Genomic DNA, 10,650 nt, shown 5'->3' with positions numbered 1-10,650 from the left:
TTACCAGTATGGGTGACCGGCTGGGAATCCCAGGTCCCGTTGACTTTTAAGGCCGTGAGTAGGTTTCTTTCCTTTTCGGAGGTGCGTTCGCACTGCAGAAAGCCCATAGGAAAGGAGGAGGAGCTGTCAACGGGCATTCTAAGCTGAATGTGCCTGCTCTCGTCAGATCGCGGCCGCCAGCCAGCTTGAGGCCTGGCAAGTACCAGTATGGGTGACCGGCTGGGAATCCCAGGTCCCGTTGACTTTTAAGGCCGTGAGTAGGTTTCTTTCCTTTTCGGAGGTGCGTTCGCACTGCAGAAAGCCCATAGGAAAGGAGGAGGAGCTGTCAACGGGCATTCTAAGCTGAATGTGCCTGCTCTCGTCAGATAGCGGCCGCCAGCCAGCTTGAGGCCTGGCAAGTACCCGTATGGGTGACCGGCTGGGAATCCCAGGTCCCGTTGACTTTTAAGGCCGTGAGTAGGTTTCTTTCCTTTTCGGAGGTGCGTTCGCACTGCAGAAAGCCCATAGGAAAGGAGGAGGAGCTGTCAACGGGCATTCTAAGCTGAATGTGCCTGCTCTCGTCAGATCGCGGCCACCAGCCAGCTTGAGGCCTGGCAAGTACCAGTATGGGTGACCGGCTGGGAATCCCAGGTCCCGTTGACTTTTAAGGCCGTGAGTAGGTTTCTTTCCTTTTCGGAGGTGCGTTCGCACTGCAGAAAGCCCATAGGAAAGGAGGAGGAGCTGTCAACGGGCATTCTAAGCTGAATGTGCCTGCTCTCGTCAGATCGCGGCCGCCAGCCAGCTTGAGGCCTGGCAAGTACCAGTATGGGTGACCGGCTGGGAATCCCAGGTTCCGTTGACTTTTAAGGCCGTGAGTAGGTTTCTTTCCGTTTCGGAGGTGCGTTCGCACTGCAGAAAGCCCATAGGAAAGGAGGAGGAGCTGTCAACGGGCATTCTAAGCTGAATGTGCCTGCTCTCGTCAGATCGCGGCCGCCAGCCAGCTTGAGGCCTGGCAAGTACAAGTATGGGTGACCGGCTGGGAATCCCAGGTCCCGTTGACTTTTAAGGCCGTGAGTAGGTTTCTTTCCTTTTCGGAGGTGCGTTCGCACTGCAGAAAGCCCATAGGAAAGGAGGAAGAGCTGTCAACGGGTATTCTAAGCTGAATGTGCCTGCTCTCGTCAGATCGCGGCCGCCAGCCAGCTTGAGGCCTGGCAAGTACCAGTATGGGTGACCGGCTGGGAATCCCAGGTCCCGTTGACTTTTAAGGCCGTGAGTAGGTTTCTTTCCTTTTCGGAGGTGCGTTCGCACTGCAGAAAGCCCATAGGAAAGGAGGAGGAGCTGTCAACGGGCATTCTAAGCTGAATGTGCCTGCTCTCGTCAGATCGCGGCCGCCAGCCAGCTTGAGGCCTGGCAAGTACCAGTATGGCTGACCGGCTGGGAATCCCAGGTCCCGTTGACTTTTAAGGCCGTGAGTAGGTTTCTTTCCTTTTCGGAGGTGCGTTCGCACTGCAGAAAGCCCATAGGAAAGGAGGAGGAGCTGTCAACGGGCATTCTAAGCTGAATGTGCCTGCTCTCGTCAGATCGCGGCCGCCAGCCAGCTTGAGGCCTGGCAAGTACCAGTATGGGTGACCGGCTGGGAATCCCAGGTCCCGTTGACTTTTAAGGCCGTGAGTAGGTTTCTTTCCTTTTCGGAGGTGCGTTCGCACTGCAGAAAGCCCATAGGAAAGGAGGAGGAGCTGTCAACGGGCATTCTAAGCTGAATGTGCCTGCTCTCGTCAGATCGCGGCCGCCAGCCAGCTTGAGGCCTGGCAAGAACCAGTGTGGGTGACCGGCTGGGAATCCCAGGTCCCGTTAACTTTTAAGGCCGTGAGTAGGTTTCTTTCCTTTTCGGAGGTGCGTTCGCACTGCAGAAAGCCCATAGGAAAGGAGGAGGAGCTGTCACGGGCATTCTAAGCTGAATGTGCCTGCTCTGGTCAGATCGCGGCCGCCAGCCAGCTTGAGGCCTGGCAAGTACCAGTATGGGTGACCGGCTGGGAATCCCAGGTCCCGTTGACTTTTAAGGCCGTGAGTAGGTTTCTTTCCTTTTCGGAGGTGCGTTCGCACTGCAGAAAGCCCATAGGAAAGGAGGAGGAGCTGTCAACGGGCATTCTAAGCTGAATGTGCCTGCTCTCGTCAGATCGCGGCCGCCAGCCAGCTTGAAGCCTGGCAAGTACCAGTATGGGTGACCGGCTGGGAATCCCAGGTCCCGTTGACTTTTAAGGCCGTGAGTAGGTTTCTTTCCTTTTCGGAGGTGCGTTCGCACTGCAGAAAGCCCATAGGAAAGGAGGAGGAGCTGTCAACGGGCATTCTAAGCTGAATGTGCCTGCTCTCGTCAGATCGCGGCCGCCAGCCAGCTTGAGGCCTGGCAAGTACCAGTATGGGTGACCGGCTGGGAATCCCAGGTCCCGTTGACTTTTAAGGCCGTGAGTAGGTTTCTTTCCTTTTCGGAGGTGCGTTCGCACTGCAGAAAGCCCATAGGAAAGGAGGAGGAGCTGTCAACGGGCATTCTAAGCTGAATGTGCCTGCTCTCGTCAGATCGCGGCCGCCAGCCAGCTTGAGGCCTGGCAAGTACCAGTATGGGTGACCGGCTGGGAATCCCAGGTCCCGTTGACTTTTAAGGCCGTGAGTAGGTTTCTTTCCTTTTCGGAGGTGCGTTCGCACTGCAGAAAGCCCATAGGAAAGGAGGAGGAGCTGTCAACGGGTATTCTAAGCTGAATGTGCCTGCTCTCGTCAGATCGCGGCCGCCAGCCAGCTTGAGGCCTGGCAAGTACCAGTGTGGGTGACCGGCTGGGAATCCCAGGTCCCGTTGACTTTTAAGGCCGTGAGTAGGTTTCTTTCCTTTTCGGAGGTGCGTTCGCACTGCAGAAAGCCCATAGGAAAGGAGGAGGAGCTGTCAACGGGCATTCTAAGCTGAATGTGCCTGCTCTCGTCAGATCGCGGCCGCCAGCCAGCTTGAGGCCTGGCAAGTACCAGTATGGGTGACCGGCTGGGAATCCCAGGTCCCGTTGACTTTTAAGGCCGTGAGTAGGTTTCTTTCCTTTTCGGAGGTGCGTTCGCACTGCAGAAAGCCCATAGGAAAGGAGGAGGAGCTGCCAACGGGCATTCTAAGCTGAATGTGCCTGCTCTCGTCAGATCGTGGCCGCCAGCCAGCTTGAGGCCTGGCAAGTACCAGTATGGGTGACCGGCTGGGAATCCCAGGTCCCGTTGACTTTTAAGGCCGTGAGTAGGTTTCTTTCCTTTTCGGAGGTGCGTTCGCACTGCAGAAAGCCCATAGGAAAGGAGGAGGAGCTGTCAACGGGCATTCTAAGCTGAATGTGCCTGCTCTCGTCAGATCGCGGCCGCCAGCCAGCTTGAGGCCTGGCAAGTACCAGTATGGGTGACCGGCTGGGAATCCCAGGTCCCGTTGATTTTTAAGGCCGTGAGTAGGTTTCTTTCCTTTTCGGAGGTGCGTTCGCACTGCAGAAAGCCCATAGGAAAGGAGGAGGAGCTGTCAACGGGCATTCTAAGCTGAATGTGCCTGCTCTCGTCAGATCGCGGCCGCCAGCCAGCTTGAGGCCTGGCAAGTACCAGTATGGGTGACCGGCTGGGAATCCCAGGTCCCGTTGACTTTTAAGGCCGTGAGTAGGTTTCTTTCCTTTTCGGAGGTGCGTTCGCACTGCAGAAAGCCCATAGGAAAGGAGGAGGAGCTGCCAACGGGCATTCTAAGCTGAATGTGCCTGCTCTCGTCAGATCGCGGCCGCCAGCCAGCTTGAGGCCTGGCAAGTACCAGTATGGGTGACCGGCTGGGAATCCCAGGTCCCGTTGACTTTTAAGGCCGTGAGTAGGTTTCTTTCCTTTTCGGAGGTGCGTTCGCACTGCAGAAAGCCCATAGGAAAGGAGGAGGAGCTGCCAACGGGCATTCTAAGCTGAATGTGCCTGCTCTCGTCAGATCGCGGCCGCCAGCCAGCTTGAGGCCTGGCAAATACCAGTATGGGTGACCGGCTGGGAATCCCAGGTCCCGTTGACTTTTAAGGCCGTGAGTAGGTTTCTTTCCTTTTCGGAGGTGCGTTCGCACTGCAGAAAGCCCATAGGAAAGGAGGAGGAGCTGTCAACGGGCATTCTAAGCTGAATGTGCCTGCTCTCGTCAGATCACGGCCGCCAGCCAGCTTGAGGCCTGGCAAGTACCAGTATGGGTGAAAGGCTGGGGATCCCAGGTCCCGTTGACTTTTAAGGCCGTGAGTAGGTTTCTTTCCTTTTCGGAGGTGCGTTCGCACTGCAGAAAGCCCATAGGAAAGGAGGAGGAGCTGTCAACGGGCATTCTAAGCTGAATGTGCCTGCTCTCGTCACATCGCGGCCGCCAGCCAGCTTGAGGCCTGGCAAGTACCAGTATGGGTGACCGGCTGGGAATCCCAGGTCCCGTTGACTTTTAAGGCCGTGAGTAGGTTTCTTTCCTTTTCGGAGGTGCGTTCGCACTGCAGAAAGCCCATAGGAAAGGAGGAGGAGCTGTCAACGGGCATTCTAAGCTGAATGTGCCTGCTCTCGTCAGATCGCGGCCGCCAGCCAGCTTGAGGCCTGGCAAGTACCAGTATGGGTGACCGGCTGGGAATCCCAGGTCCCGTTGACTTTTAAGGCCGTGAGTAGGTTTCTTTCCTTTTCGGAGGTGCGTTCGCACTGCAGAAAGCCCATAGGAAAGGAGTAGGAGCTGTCAACGGGCATTCTAAGCTGAATGTGCCTGCTCTCGTCAGATCGCGGCCGCCAGCCAGCTTGAGGCCTGGCAAGTACCAGTATGGGTGACCGGCTGGGAATCCCAGGTCCTGTTGACTTTTAAGGCCGTGAGTAGGTTTCTTTCCTTTTCGGAGGTGCGTTCGCACTGCAGAAAGCCCATAGGAAAGGAGGAGAAGCTGTCAACGGCATTCTAAGCTGAATGTGCCTGCTCTCGTCAGATCGCGGCCGCCAGCCAGCTTGAGGCCTGGCAAGTACCAGTATGGGTGACCGGCTGGGAATCCCAGGTCCCGTTGACTTTTAAGGCCGTGAGTAGGTTTCTTTCCTTTTCGGAGGTGCGTTCGCACTGCAGAAAGCCCATAGGAAAGGAGGAGGAGCTGTCAACGGGCATTCTAAGCTGAATGTGCCTGCTCTCGTCAGATCGCGGCCGCCAGCCAGCTTGAGGCCTGGCAAGTACCAGTATGGGTGACCGGCTGGGAATCCCAGGTCCCGTTGACTTTTAAGGCCGTGAGTAGGTTTCTTTCCTTTTCGGAGGTGCGTTCGCACTGCAGAAAGCCCATAGGAAAGGAGGGGGAGCTGTCAACGGGCATTCTAAGCTGAATGTGCCTGCTCTCGTCAGATCGCGGCCGCCAGCCAGCTTGAGGCCTGGCAAGTACCAGTATGGGTGACCGGCTGGGAATCCCAAGTCCTGTTGACTTTTAAGGCCGTGAGTAGGTTTCTTTCCTTTTCGGAGGTGCGTTCGCACTGCAGAAAGCCCATAGGAAAGGAGGAGGAGCTGTCAACGGGCATTCTAAGCTGAATGTGCCTGCTCTCGTCAGATCGCGGCCGCCAGCCAGCTTGAGGCCTGGCAAGTACCAGTATGGGTGACCGGCTGGGAATCCCAGGTCCCGTTGACTTTTAAGGCCGTGAGTAGGTTTCTTTCCTTTTCGGAGGTGCGTTCGCACTGCAGAAAGCCCATAGGAAAGGAGGAGGAGCTGTCAACGGGCATTCTAAGCTGAATGTGCCTGCTCTCGTCAGATCGCGGCCGCCAGCCAGCTTGAGGCCTGGCAAGTACCAGTATGGGTGACCGGCTGGGAATCCCAGGTCCCGTTGACTTTTAAGGCCGTGAGTAGGTTTCTTTCCTTTTCGGAGGTGCGTTCGCACTGCAGAAAGCCCATAGGAAAGGAGTAGGAGCTGTCAACGGGCATTCTAAGCTGAATGTGCCTGCTCTGGTCAGATCGCGGCCGCCAGCCAGCTTGAGGCCTGGCAAGTACCAGTATGGGTGACCGGCTGGGAATCCCAGGTCCCGTTGACTTTTAAGGCCGTGAGTAGGTTTCTTTCCTTTTCGGAGGTGCGTTCGCACTGCAGAAAGCCCATAGGAAAGGAGGAGGAGCTGTCAACGGCATTCTAAGCTGAATGTGCCTGCTCTCGTCAGATCGCGGCCGCCAGCCAGCTTGAGGCCTGGCAAGTACCAGTATGGGTGACCGGCTGGGAATCCCAGGTCCCGTTGACTTTTAAGGCCGTGAGTAGGTTTCTTTCCTTTTCGGAGGTGCGTTCGCACTGCAGAAAGCCCATAGGAAAGGAGGAGGAGCTGTCAACGGGCATTCTAAGCTGAATGTGCCTGCTCTCGTCAGATCGCGGCCGCCAGCCAGCTTGAGGCCTGGCAAGTACCAGTATGGGTGACCGGCTGGGAATCCCAGGTCCCGTTGACTTTTAAGGCCGTGAGTAGGTTTCTTTCCTTTTCGGAGGTGCGTTCGCACTGCAGAAAGCCCATAGGAAAGGAGGAGGAGCTGTCAACGGGCATTCTAAGCTGAATGTGCCTGCTCTCGTCAGATCGCGGCCGCCAGCCAGCTTGAGGCCTGGCAAGTACCAGTATGGGTGACCGGCTGGGAATCCCAGGTCCCGTTGACTTTTAAGGCCGTGAGTAGGTTTCTTTCCTTTTCGGAGGTGCGTTCGCACTGCAGAAAGCCCATAGGAAAGGAGGAGGAGCTGTCAACGGGCATTCTAAGCTGAATGTGCCTGCTCTCGTCAGATAGCGGCCGCCAGCCAGCTTGAGGCCTGGCAAGTACCCGTATGGGTGACCGGCTGGGAATCCCAGGTCCCGTTGACTTTTAAGGCCGTGAGTAGGTTTCTTTCCTTTTCGGAGGTGCGTTCGCACTGCAGAAAGCCCATAGGAAAGGAGGAGGAGCTGTCAACGGGCATTCTAAGCTGAATGTGCCTGCTCTCGTCAGATCGCGGCCACCAGCCAGCTTGAGGCCTGGCAAGTACCAGTATGGGTGACCGGCTGGGAATCCCAGGTCCCGTTGACTTTTAAGGCCGTGAGTAGGTTTCTTTCCTTTTCGGAGGTGCGTTCGCACTGCAGAAAGCCCATAGGAAAGGAGGAGGAGCTGTCAACGGGCATTCTAAGCTGAATGTGCCTGCTCTCGTCAGATCGCGGCCGCCAGCCAGCTTGAGGCCTGGCAAGTACCAGTATGGGTGACCGGCTGGGAATCCCAGGTTCCGTTGACTTTTAAGGCCGTGAGTAGGTTTCTTTCCGTTTCGGAGGTGCGTTCGCACTGCAGAAAGCCCATAGGAAAGGAGGAGGAGCTGTCAACGGGCATTCTAAGCTGAATGTGCCTGCTCTCGTCAGATCGCGGCCGCCAGCCAGCTTGAGGCCTGGCAAGTACAAGTATGGGTGACCGGCTGGGAATCCCAGGTCCCGTTGACTTTTAAGGCCGTGAGTAGGTTTCTTTCCTTTTCGGAGGTGCGTTCGCACTGCAGAAAGCCCATAGGAAAGGAGGAGGAGCTGCCAACGGGCATTCTAAGCTGAATGTGCCTGCTCTCGTCAGATCGCGGCCGCCAGCCAGCTTGAGGCCTGGCAAGTACCAGTATGGGTGACCGGCTGGGAATCCCAGGTCCCGTTGACTTTTAAGGCCGTGAGTAGGTTTCTTTCCTTTTCGGAGGTGCGTTCGCACTGCAGAAAGCCCATAGGAAAGGAGGAGGAGCTGTCAACGGGCATTCTAAGCTGAATGTGCCTGCTCTCGTCAGATCGCGGCCGCCAGCCAGCTTGAGGCCTGGCAAGTACCAGTATGGGTGACCGGCTGGGAATCCCAGGTCCCGTTGACTTTTAAGGCCGTGAGTAGGTTTCTTTCCTTTTCGGAGGTGCGTTCGCACTGCAGAAAGCCCATAGGAAAGGAGGAGGAGCTGTCAACGGGCATTCTAAGCTGAATGTGCCTGCTCTCGTCAGATCGCGGCCGCCAGCCAGCTTGAGGCCTGGCAAGTACCAGTATAGGTGACCGGCTGGGAATCCCAGGTCCCGTTGACTTTTAAGGCCGTGAGTAGGTTTCTTTCCTTTTCGGAGGTGCGTTCGCACTGCAGAAAGCCCATAGGAAAGGAGGAGGAGCTGTCAACGGGCATTCTAAGCTGAATGTGCCTGCTCTCGTCAGATCGAGGCCACCAGCCAGCTTGAGGCCTGGCAAGTACCAGTATGGGTGACCGGCTGGGAATCCCAGGTCCCGTTGACTTTTAAGGCCGTGAGTAGGTTTCTTTCCTTTTCGGAGGTGCGTTCGCACTGCAGAAAGCCCATAGGAAAGGAGGAGGAGCTGTCAACGGGCATTCTAAGCTGAATGTGCCTGCTCTCGTCAGATCGCGGCCGCCAGCCAGCTTGAGGCCTGGCAAGTACCAGTATGGGTGACCGGCTGGGAATCCCAGGTCCCGTTGACTTTTAAGGCCATGAGTAGGTTTCTTTCCTTTTCGGAGGTGCGTTCGCACTGCAGAAAGCCCATAGGAAAGGAGGAGGAGCTGCCAATGGGCATTCTAAGCTGAATGTGCCTGCTCTCGTCAGATCGCGGCCGCCAGCCAGCTTGAGGCCTGACATGTACCAGTATGGGTGACCGGCTGGGAATCCCAGGTCACGTTGACTTTTAAGGCCGTGAGTAGGTTTCTTTCCTTTTCGGAGGTGCGTTCGCACTGCAGAAAGCCCATAGGAAAGGAGGAGGAGCTGTCAACGGGCATTCTAAGCTGAATGTGCCTGCTCTCGTCAGATCGCGGCCGCCAGCCAGCTTGAGGCCTGGCAAGTACCAGTATGGGTGACCGGCTGGGAATCCCAGGTCCCGTTGACTTTTAAGGCCGTGAGTAGGTTTCTTTCCTTTTCGTAGGTGCGTTCGCACTGCAGAAAGCCCATAGGAAAGGAGGAGGAGCTGCCAACGGGCATTCTAAGCTGAATGTGCCTGCTCTCGTCAGATCGCGGCCGCCAGCCAGCTTGAGGCCTGGCAAGTACCAGTATGGGTGACCGGCTGGGAATCCCAGGTCCCATTGACTTTTAAGGCCGTGAGTAGGTTTCTTTCCTTTTCGGAGGTGCGTTCGCACTGCAGAAAGCCCATAGGAAAGGAGGAGGAGCTGCCAACGGGCATTCTAAGCTGAATGTGCCTGCTCTCGTCAGATCGCGGCCGCCAGCCAGCTTGAGGCCTGGCAAGTACCAGTATGGGTGACCGGCTGGGAATCCCAGGTCCCGTTGACTTTTAAGGCCGTGAGTAGGTTTCTTTCCTTTTCGGAGGTGCGTTCGCACTGCAGAAAGCCCATAGGAAAGGAGGAGGAGCTGTCAACGGGCATTCTAAGCTGAATGTGCCTGCTCTCGTCAGATCGCGGCCGCCAGCCAGCTTGAGGCCTGGCAAGTACCAGTATGGGTGACCGGCTGGGAATCCCAGGTCCCGTTGATTTTTAAGGCCGTGAGTAGGTTTCTTTCCTTTTCGGAGGTGCGTTCGCACTGCAGAAAGCCCATAGGAAAGGAGGAGGAGCTGTCAACGGGCATTCTAAGCTGAATGTGCCTGCTCTCGTCAGATCGCGGCCGCCAGCCAGCTTGAGGCCTGGCAAGTACCAGTATGGGTGACCGGCTGGGAATCCCAGGTCCCGTTGACTTTTAAGGCCGTGAGTAGGTTTCTTTCCTTTTCGGAGGTGCGTTCGCACTGCAGAAAGCCCATAGGAAAGGAGGAGGAGCTGCCAACGGGCATTCTAAGCTGAATGTGCCTGCTCTCGTCAGATCGCGGCCGCCAGCCAGCTTGAGGCCTGGCAAGTACCAGTATGGGTGACCGGCTGGGAATCCCAGGTCCCGTTGACTTTTAAGGCCGTGAGTAGGTTTCTTTCCTTTTCGGAGGTGCGTTCGCACTGCAGAAAGCCCATAGGAAAGGAGGAGGAGCTGCCAACGGGCATTCTAAGCTGAATGTGCCTGCTCTCGTCAGATCGCGGCCGCCAGCCAGCTTGAGGCCTGGCAAGTACCAGTATGGGTGACCGGCTGGGAATCCCAGGTCCCGTTGACTTTTAAGGCCGTGAGTAGGTTTCTTTCCTTTTCGGAGGTGCGTTCGCACTGCAGAAAGCCCATAGGAAAGGAGGAGGAGCTGTCAACGGGCATTCTAAGCTGAATGTGCCTGCTCTCGTCAGATCGCGGCCGCCAGCCAGCTTGAGGCCTGGCAAGTACCAGTATGGGTGAAAGGCTGGGAATCCCAGGTCCCGTTGACTTTTAAGGCCGTGAGTAGGTTTCTTTCCTTTTCGGAGGTGCGTTCGCACTGCAGAAAGCCCATAGGAAGGGAGGAGGAGCTGTCAACGGGCATTCTAAGCTGAATGTGCCTGCTCTCGTCAGATCGCGGCCGCCAGCCAGCTTGAGGCCTGGCAAGTACCAGTATGGGTGACCGGCTGGGAATCCCAGGTCCCGTTGACTTTTAAGGCCGTGAGTAGGTTTCTTTCCTTTTCGGAGGTGCGTTCGCACTGCAGAAAGCCCATAGGAAAGGAGGAGGAGCTGTCAACGGGCATTCTAAGCTGAATGTGCCTGCTCTCGTCAGATCGCGGCCGCCAGCCAGCTTGAGGCCTGGCAAGTACCAGTATGGGTGACCGGCTGGGAATCCCAGGTCCCGTTGACTTTTAAGGCCTGAGTAGGTTTCTTTCCTTTTCGGAGGTGCGTTCGCACTGCAGAAAGCCCAT

The 10,650-nt window shown here is 56.6% G+C and overlaps 45 pseudogenes; all 45 read left to right on the top strand.

Moving 5' to 3' along the window:
- The first annotated feature begins 125 nt into the window (after positions 1–125).
- Positions 126–244, top strand: LOC136601771 (5S ribosomal RNA; annotated as a pseudogene).
- An 80-nt stretch (positions 245–324) lies between these two features.
- Positions 325–443, top strand: LOC136601849 (5S ribosomal RNA; annotated as a pseudogene).
- Positions 444–523: 80 nt separating this feature from the next.
- On the top strand, positions 524–642 carry LOC136601861 (5S ribosomal RNA; annotated as a pseudogene).
- An 80-nt stretch (positions 643–722) lies between these two features.
- Positions 723–841, top strand: LOC136601781 (5S ribosomal RNA; annotated as a pseudogene).
- An 80-nt stretch (positions 842–921) lies between these two features.
- On the top strand, positions 922–1,040 carry LOC136601806 (5S ribosomal RNA; annotated as a pseudogene).
- Positions 1,041–1,120: 80 nt separating this feature from the next.
- LOC136601784 (5S ribosomal RNA) lies at positions 1,121–1,239 on the top strand (annotated as a pseudogene).
- An 80-nt stretch (positions 1,240–1,319) lies between these two features.
- LOC136601815 (5S ribosomal RNA) lies at positions 1,320–1,438 on the top strand (annotated as a pseudogene).
- Positions 1,439–1,518: 80 nt separating this feature from the next.
- Positions 1,519–1,637, top strand: LOC136601770 (5S ribosomal RNA; annotated as a pseudogene).
- Positions 1,638–2,114: 477 nt separating this feature from the next.
- Positions 2,115–2,233, top strand: LOC136601836 (5S ribosomal RNA; annotated as a pseudogene).
- An 80-nt stretch (positions 2,234–2,313) lies between these two features.
- LOC136601769 (5S ribosomal RNA) lies at positions 2,314–2,432 on the top strand (annotated as a pseudogene).
- Positions 2,433–2,512: 80 nt separating this feature from the next.
- Positions 2,513–2,631, top strand: LOC136601903 (5S ribosomal RNA; annotated as a pseudogene).
- Positions 2,632–2,711: 80 nt separating this feature from the next.
- Positions 2,712–2,830, top strand: LOC136601790 (5S ribosomal RNA; annotated as a pseudogene).
- Positions 2,831–2,910: 80 nt separating this feature from the next.
- Positions 2,911–3,029, top strand: LOC136601902 (5S ribosomal RNA; annotated as a pseudogene).
- Positions 3,030–3,109: 80 nt separating this feature from the next.
- Positions 3,110–3,228, top strand: LOC136601851 (5S ribosomal RNA; annotated as a pseudogene).
- An 80-nt stretch (positions 3,229–3,308) lies between these two features.
- Positions 3,309–3,427, top strand: LOC136601788 (5S ribosomal RNA; annotated as a pseudogene).
- An 80-nt stretch (positions 3,428–3,507) lies between these two features.
- On the top strand, positions 3,508–3,626 carry LOC136601774 (5S ribosomal RNA; annotated as a pseudogene).
- An 80-nt stretch (positions 3,627–3,706) lies between these two features.
- LOC136601793 (5S ribosomal RNA) lies at positions 3,707–3,825 on the top strand (annotated as a pseudogene).
- An 80-nt stretch (positions 3,826–3,905) lies between these two features.
- LOC136601853 (5S ribosomal RNA) lies at positions 3,906–4,024 on the top strand (annotated as a pseudogene).
- Positions 4,025–4,502: 478 nt separating this feature from the next.
- LOC136601901 (5S ribosomal RNA) lies at positions 4,503–4,621 on the top strand (annotated as a pseudogene).
- Positions 4,622–4,701: 80 nt separating this feature from the next.
- On the top strand, positions 4,702–4,820 carry LOC136601776 (5S ribosomal RNA; annotated as a pseudogene).
- A 278-nt stretch (positions 4,821–5,098) lies between these two features.
- On the top strand, positions 5,099–5,217 carry LOC136601900 (5S ribosomal RNA; annotated as a pseudogene).
- Positions 5,218–5,297: 80 nt separating this feature from the next.
- Positions 5,298–5,416, top strand: LOC136601838 (5S ribosomal RNA; annotated as a pseudogene).
- Positions 5,417–5,496: 80 nt separating this feature from the next.
- LOC136601898 (5S ribosomal RNA) lies at positions 5,497–5,615 on the top strand (annotated as a pseudogene).
- Positions 5,616–5,695: 80 nt separating this feature from the next.
- LOC136601896 (5S ribosomal RNA) lies at positions 5,696–5,814 on the top strand (annotated as a pseudogene).
- An 80-nt stretch (positions 5,815–5,894) lies between these two features.
- LOC136601834 (5S ribosomal RNA) lies at positions 5,895–6,013 on the top strand (annotated as a pseudogene).
- A 278-nt stretch (positions 6,014–6,291) lies between these two features.
- Positions 6,292–6,410, top strand: LOC136601895 (5S ribosomal RNA; annotated as a pseudogene).
- An 80-nt stretch (positions 6,411–6,490) lies between these two features.
- On the top strand, positions 6,491–6,609 carry LOC136601894 (5S ribosomal RNA; annotated as a pseudogene).
- Positions 6,610–6,689: 80 nt separating this feature from the next.
- LOC136601848 (5S ribosomal RNA) lies at positions 6,690–6,808 on the top strand (annotated as a pseudogene).
- An 80-nt stretch (positions 6,809–6,888) lies between these two features.
- LOC136601768 (5S ribosomal RNA) lies at positions 6,889–7,007 on the top strand (annotated as a pseudogene).
- An 80-nt stretch (positions 7,008–7,087) lies between these two features.
- On the top strand, positions 7,088–7,206 carry LOC136601780 (5S ribosomal RNA; annotated as a pseudogene).
- Positions 7,207–7,286: 80 nt separating this feature from the next.
- LOC136601805 (5S ribosomal RNA) lies at positions 7,287–7,405 on the top strand (annotated as a pseudogene).
- An 80-nt stretch (positions 7,406–7,485) lies between these two features.
- Positions 7,486–7,604, top strand: LOC136601804 (5S ribosomal RNA; annotated as a pseudogene).
- An 80-nt stretch (positions 7,605–7,684) lies between these two features.
- LOC136601893 (5S ribosomal RNA) lies at positions 7,685–7,803 on the top strand (annotated as a pseudogene).
- An 80-nt stretch (positions 7,804–7,883) lies between these two features.
- Positions 7,884–8,002, top strand: LOC136601816 (5S ribosomal RNA; annotated as a pseudogene).
- An 80-nt stretch (positions 8,003–8,082) lies between these two features.
- LOC136601850 (5S ribosomal RNA) lies at positions 8,083–8,201 on the top strand (annotated as a pseudogene).
- An 80-nt stretch (positions 8,202–8,281) lies between these two features.
- On the top strand, positions 8,282–8,400 carry LOC136601892 (5S ribosomal RNA; annotated as a pseudogene).
- A 279-nt stretch (positions 8,401–8,679) lies between these two features.
- On the top strand, positions 8,680–8,798 carry LOC136601891 (5S ribosomal RNA; annotated as a pseudogene).
- An 80-nt stretch (positions 8,799–8,878) lies between these two features.
- LOC136601852 (5S ribosomal RNA) lies at positions 8,879–8,997 on the top strand (annotated as a pseudogene).
- An 80-nt stretch (positions 8,998–9,077) lies between these two features.
- Positions 9,078–9,196, top strand: LOC136601803 (5S ribosomal RNA; annotated as a pseudogene).
- An 80-nt stretch (positions 9,197–9,276) lies between these two features.
- LOC136601787 (5S ribosomal RNA) lies at positions 9,277–9,395 on the top strand (annotated as a pseudogene).
- Positions 9,396–9,475: 80 nt separating this feature from the next.
- On the top strand, positions 9,476–9,594 carry LOC136601890 (5S ribosomal RNA; annotated as a pseudogene).
- An 80-nt stretch (positions 9,595–9,674) lies between these two features.
- On the top strand, positions 9,675–9,793 carry LOC136601802 (5S ribosomal RNA; annotated as a pseudogene).
- An 80-nt stretch (positions 9,794–9,873) lies between these two features.
- On the top strand, positions 9,874–9,992 carry LOC136601801 (5S ribosomal RNA; annotated as a pseudogene).
- A 279-nt stretch (positions 9,993–10,271) lies between these two features.
- LOC136601889 (5S ribosomal RNA) lies at positions 10,272–10,390 on the top strand (annotated as a pseudogene).
- Positions 10,391–10,470: 80 nt separating this feature from the next.
- On the top strand, positions 10,471–10,589 carry LOC136601887 (5S ribosomal RNA; annotated as a pseudogene).
- Positions 10,590–10,650: the final 61 nt, after the last annotated feature.

The sequence above is a fragment of the Eleutherodactylus coqui genome, unplaced genomic scaffold (assembly GCF_035609145.1).
Source record: "Eleutherodactylus coqui strain aEleCoq1 unplaced genomic scaffold, aEleCoq1.hap1 HAP1_SCAFFOLD_836, whole genome shotgun sequence".
Classification (NCBI taxonomy): domain Eukaryota; kingdom Metazoa; phylum Chordata; class Amphibia; order Anura; family Eleutherodactylidae; genus Eleutherodactylus; species Eleutherodactylus coqui.
Note: the sequence above shows the minus strand (reverse complement) of the source record. Positions and strands in the feature narration are given on the sequence as shown.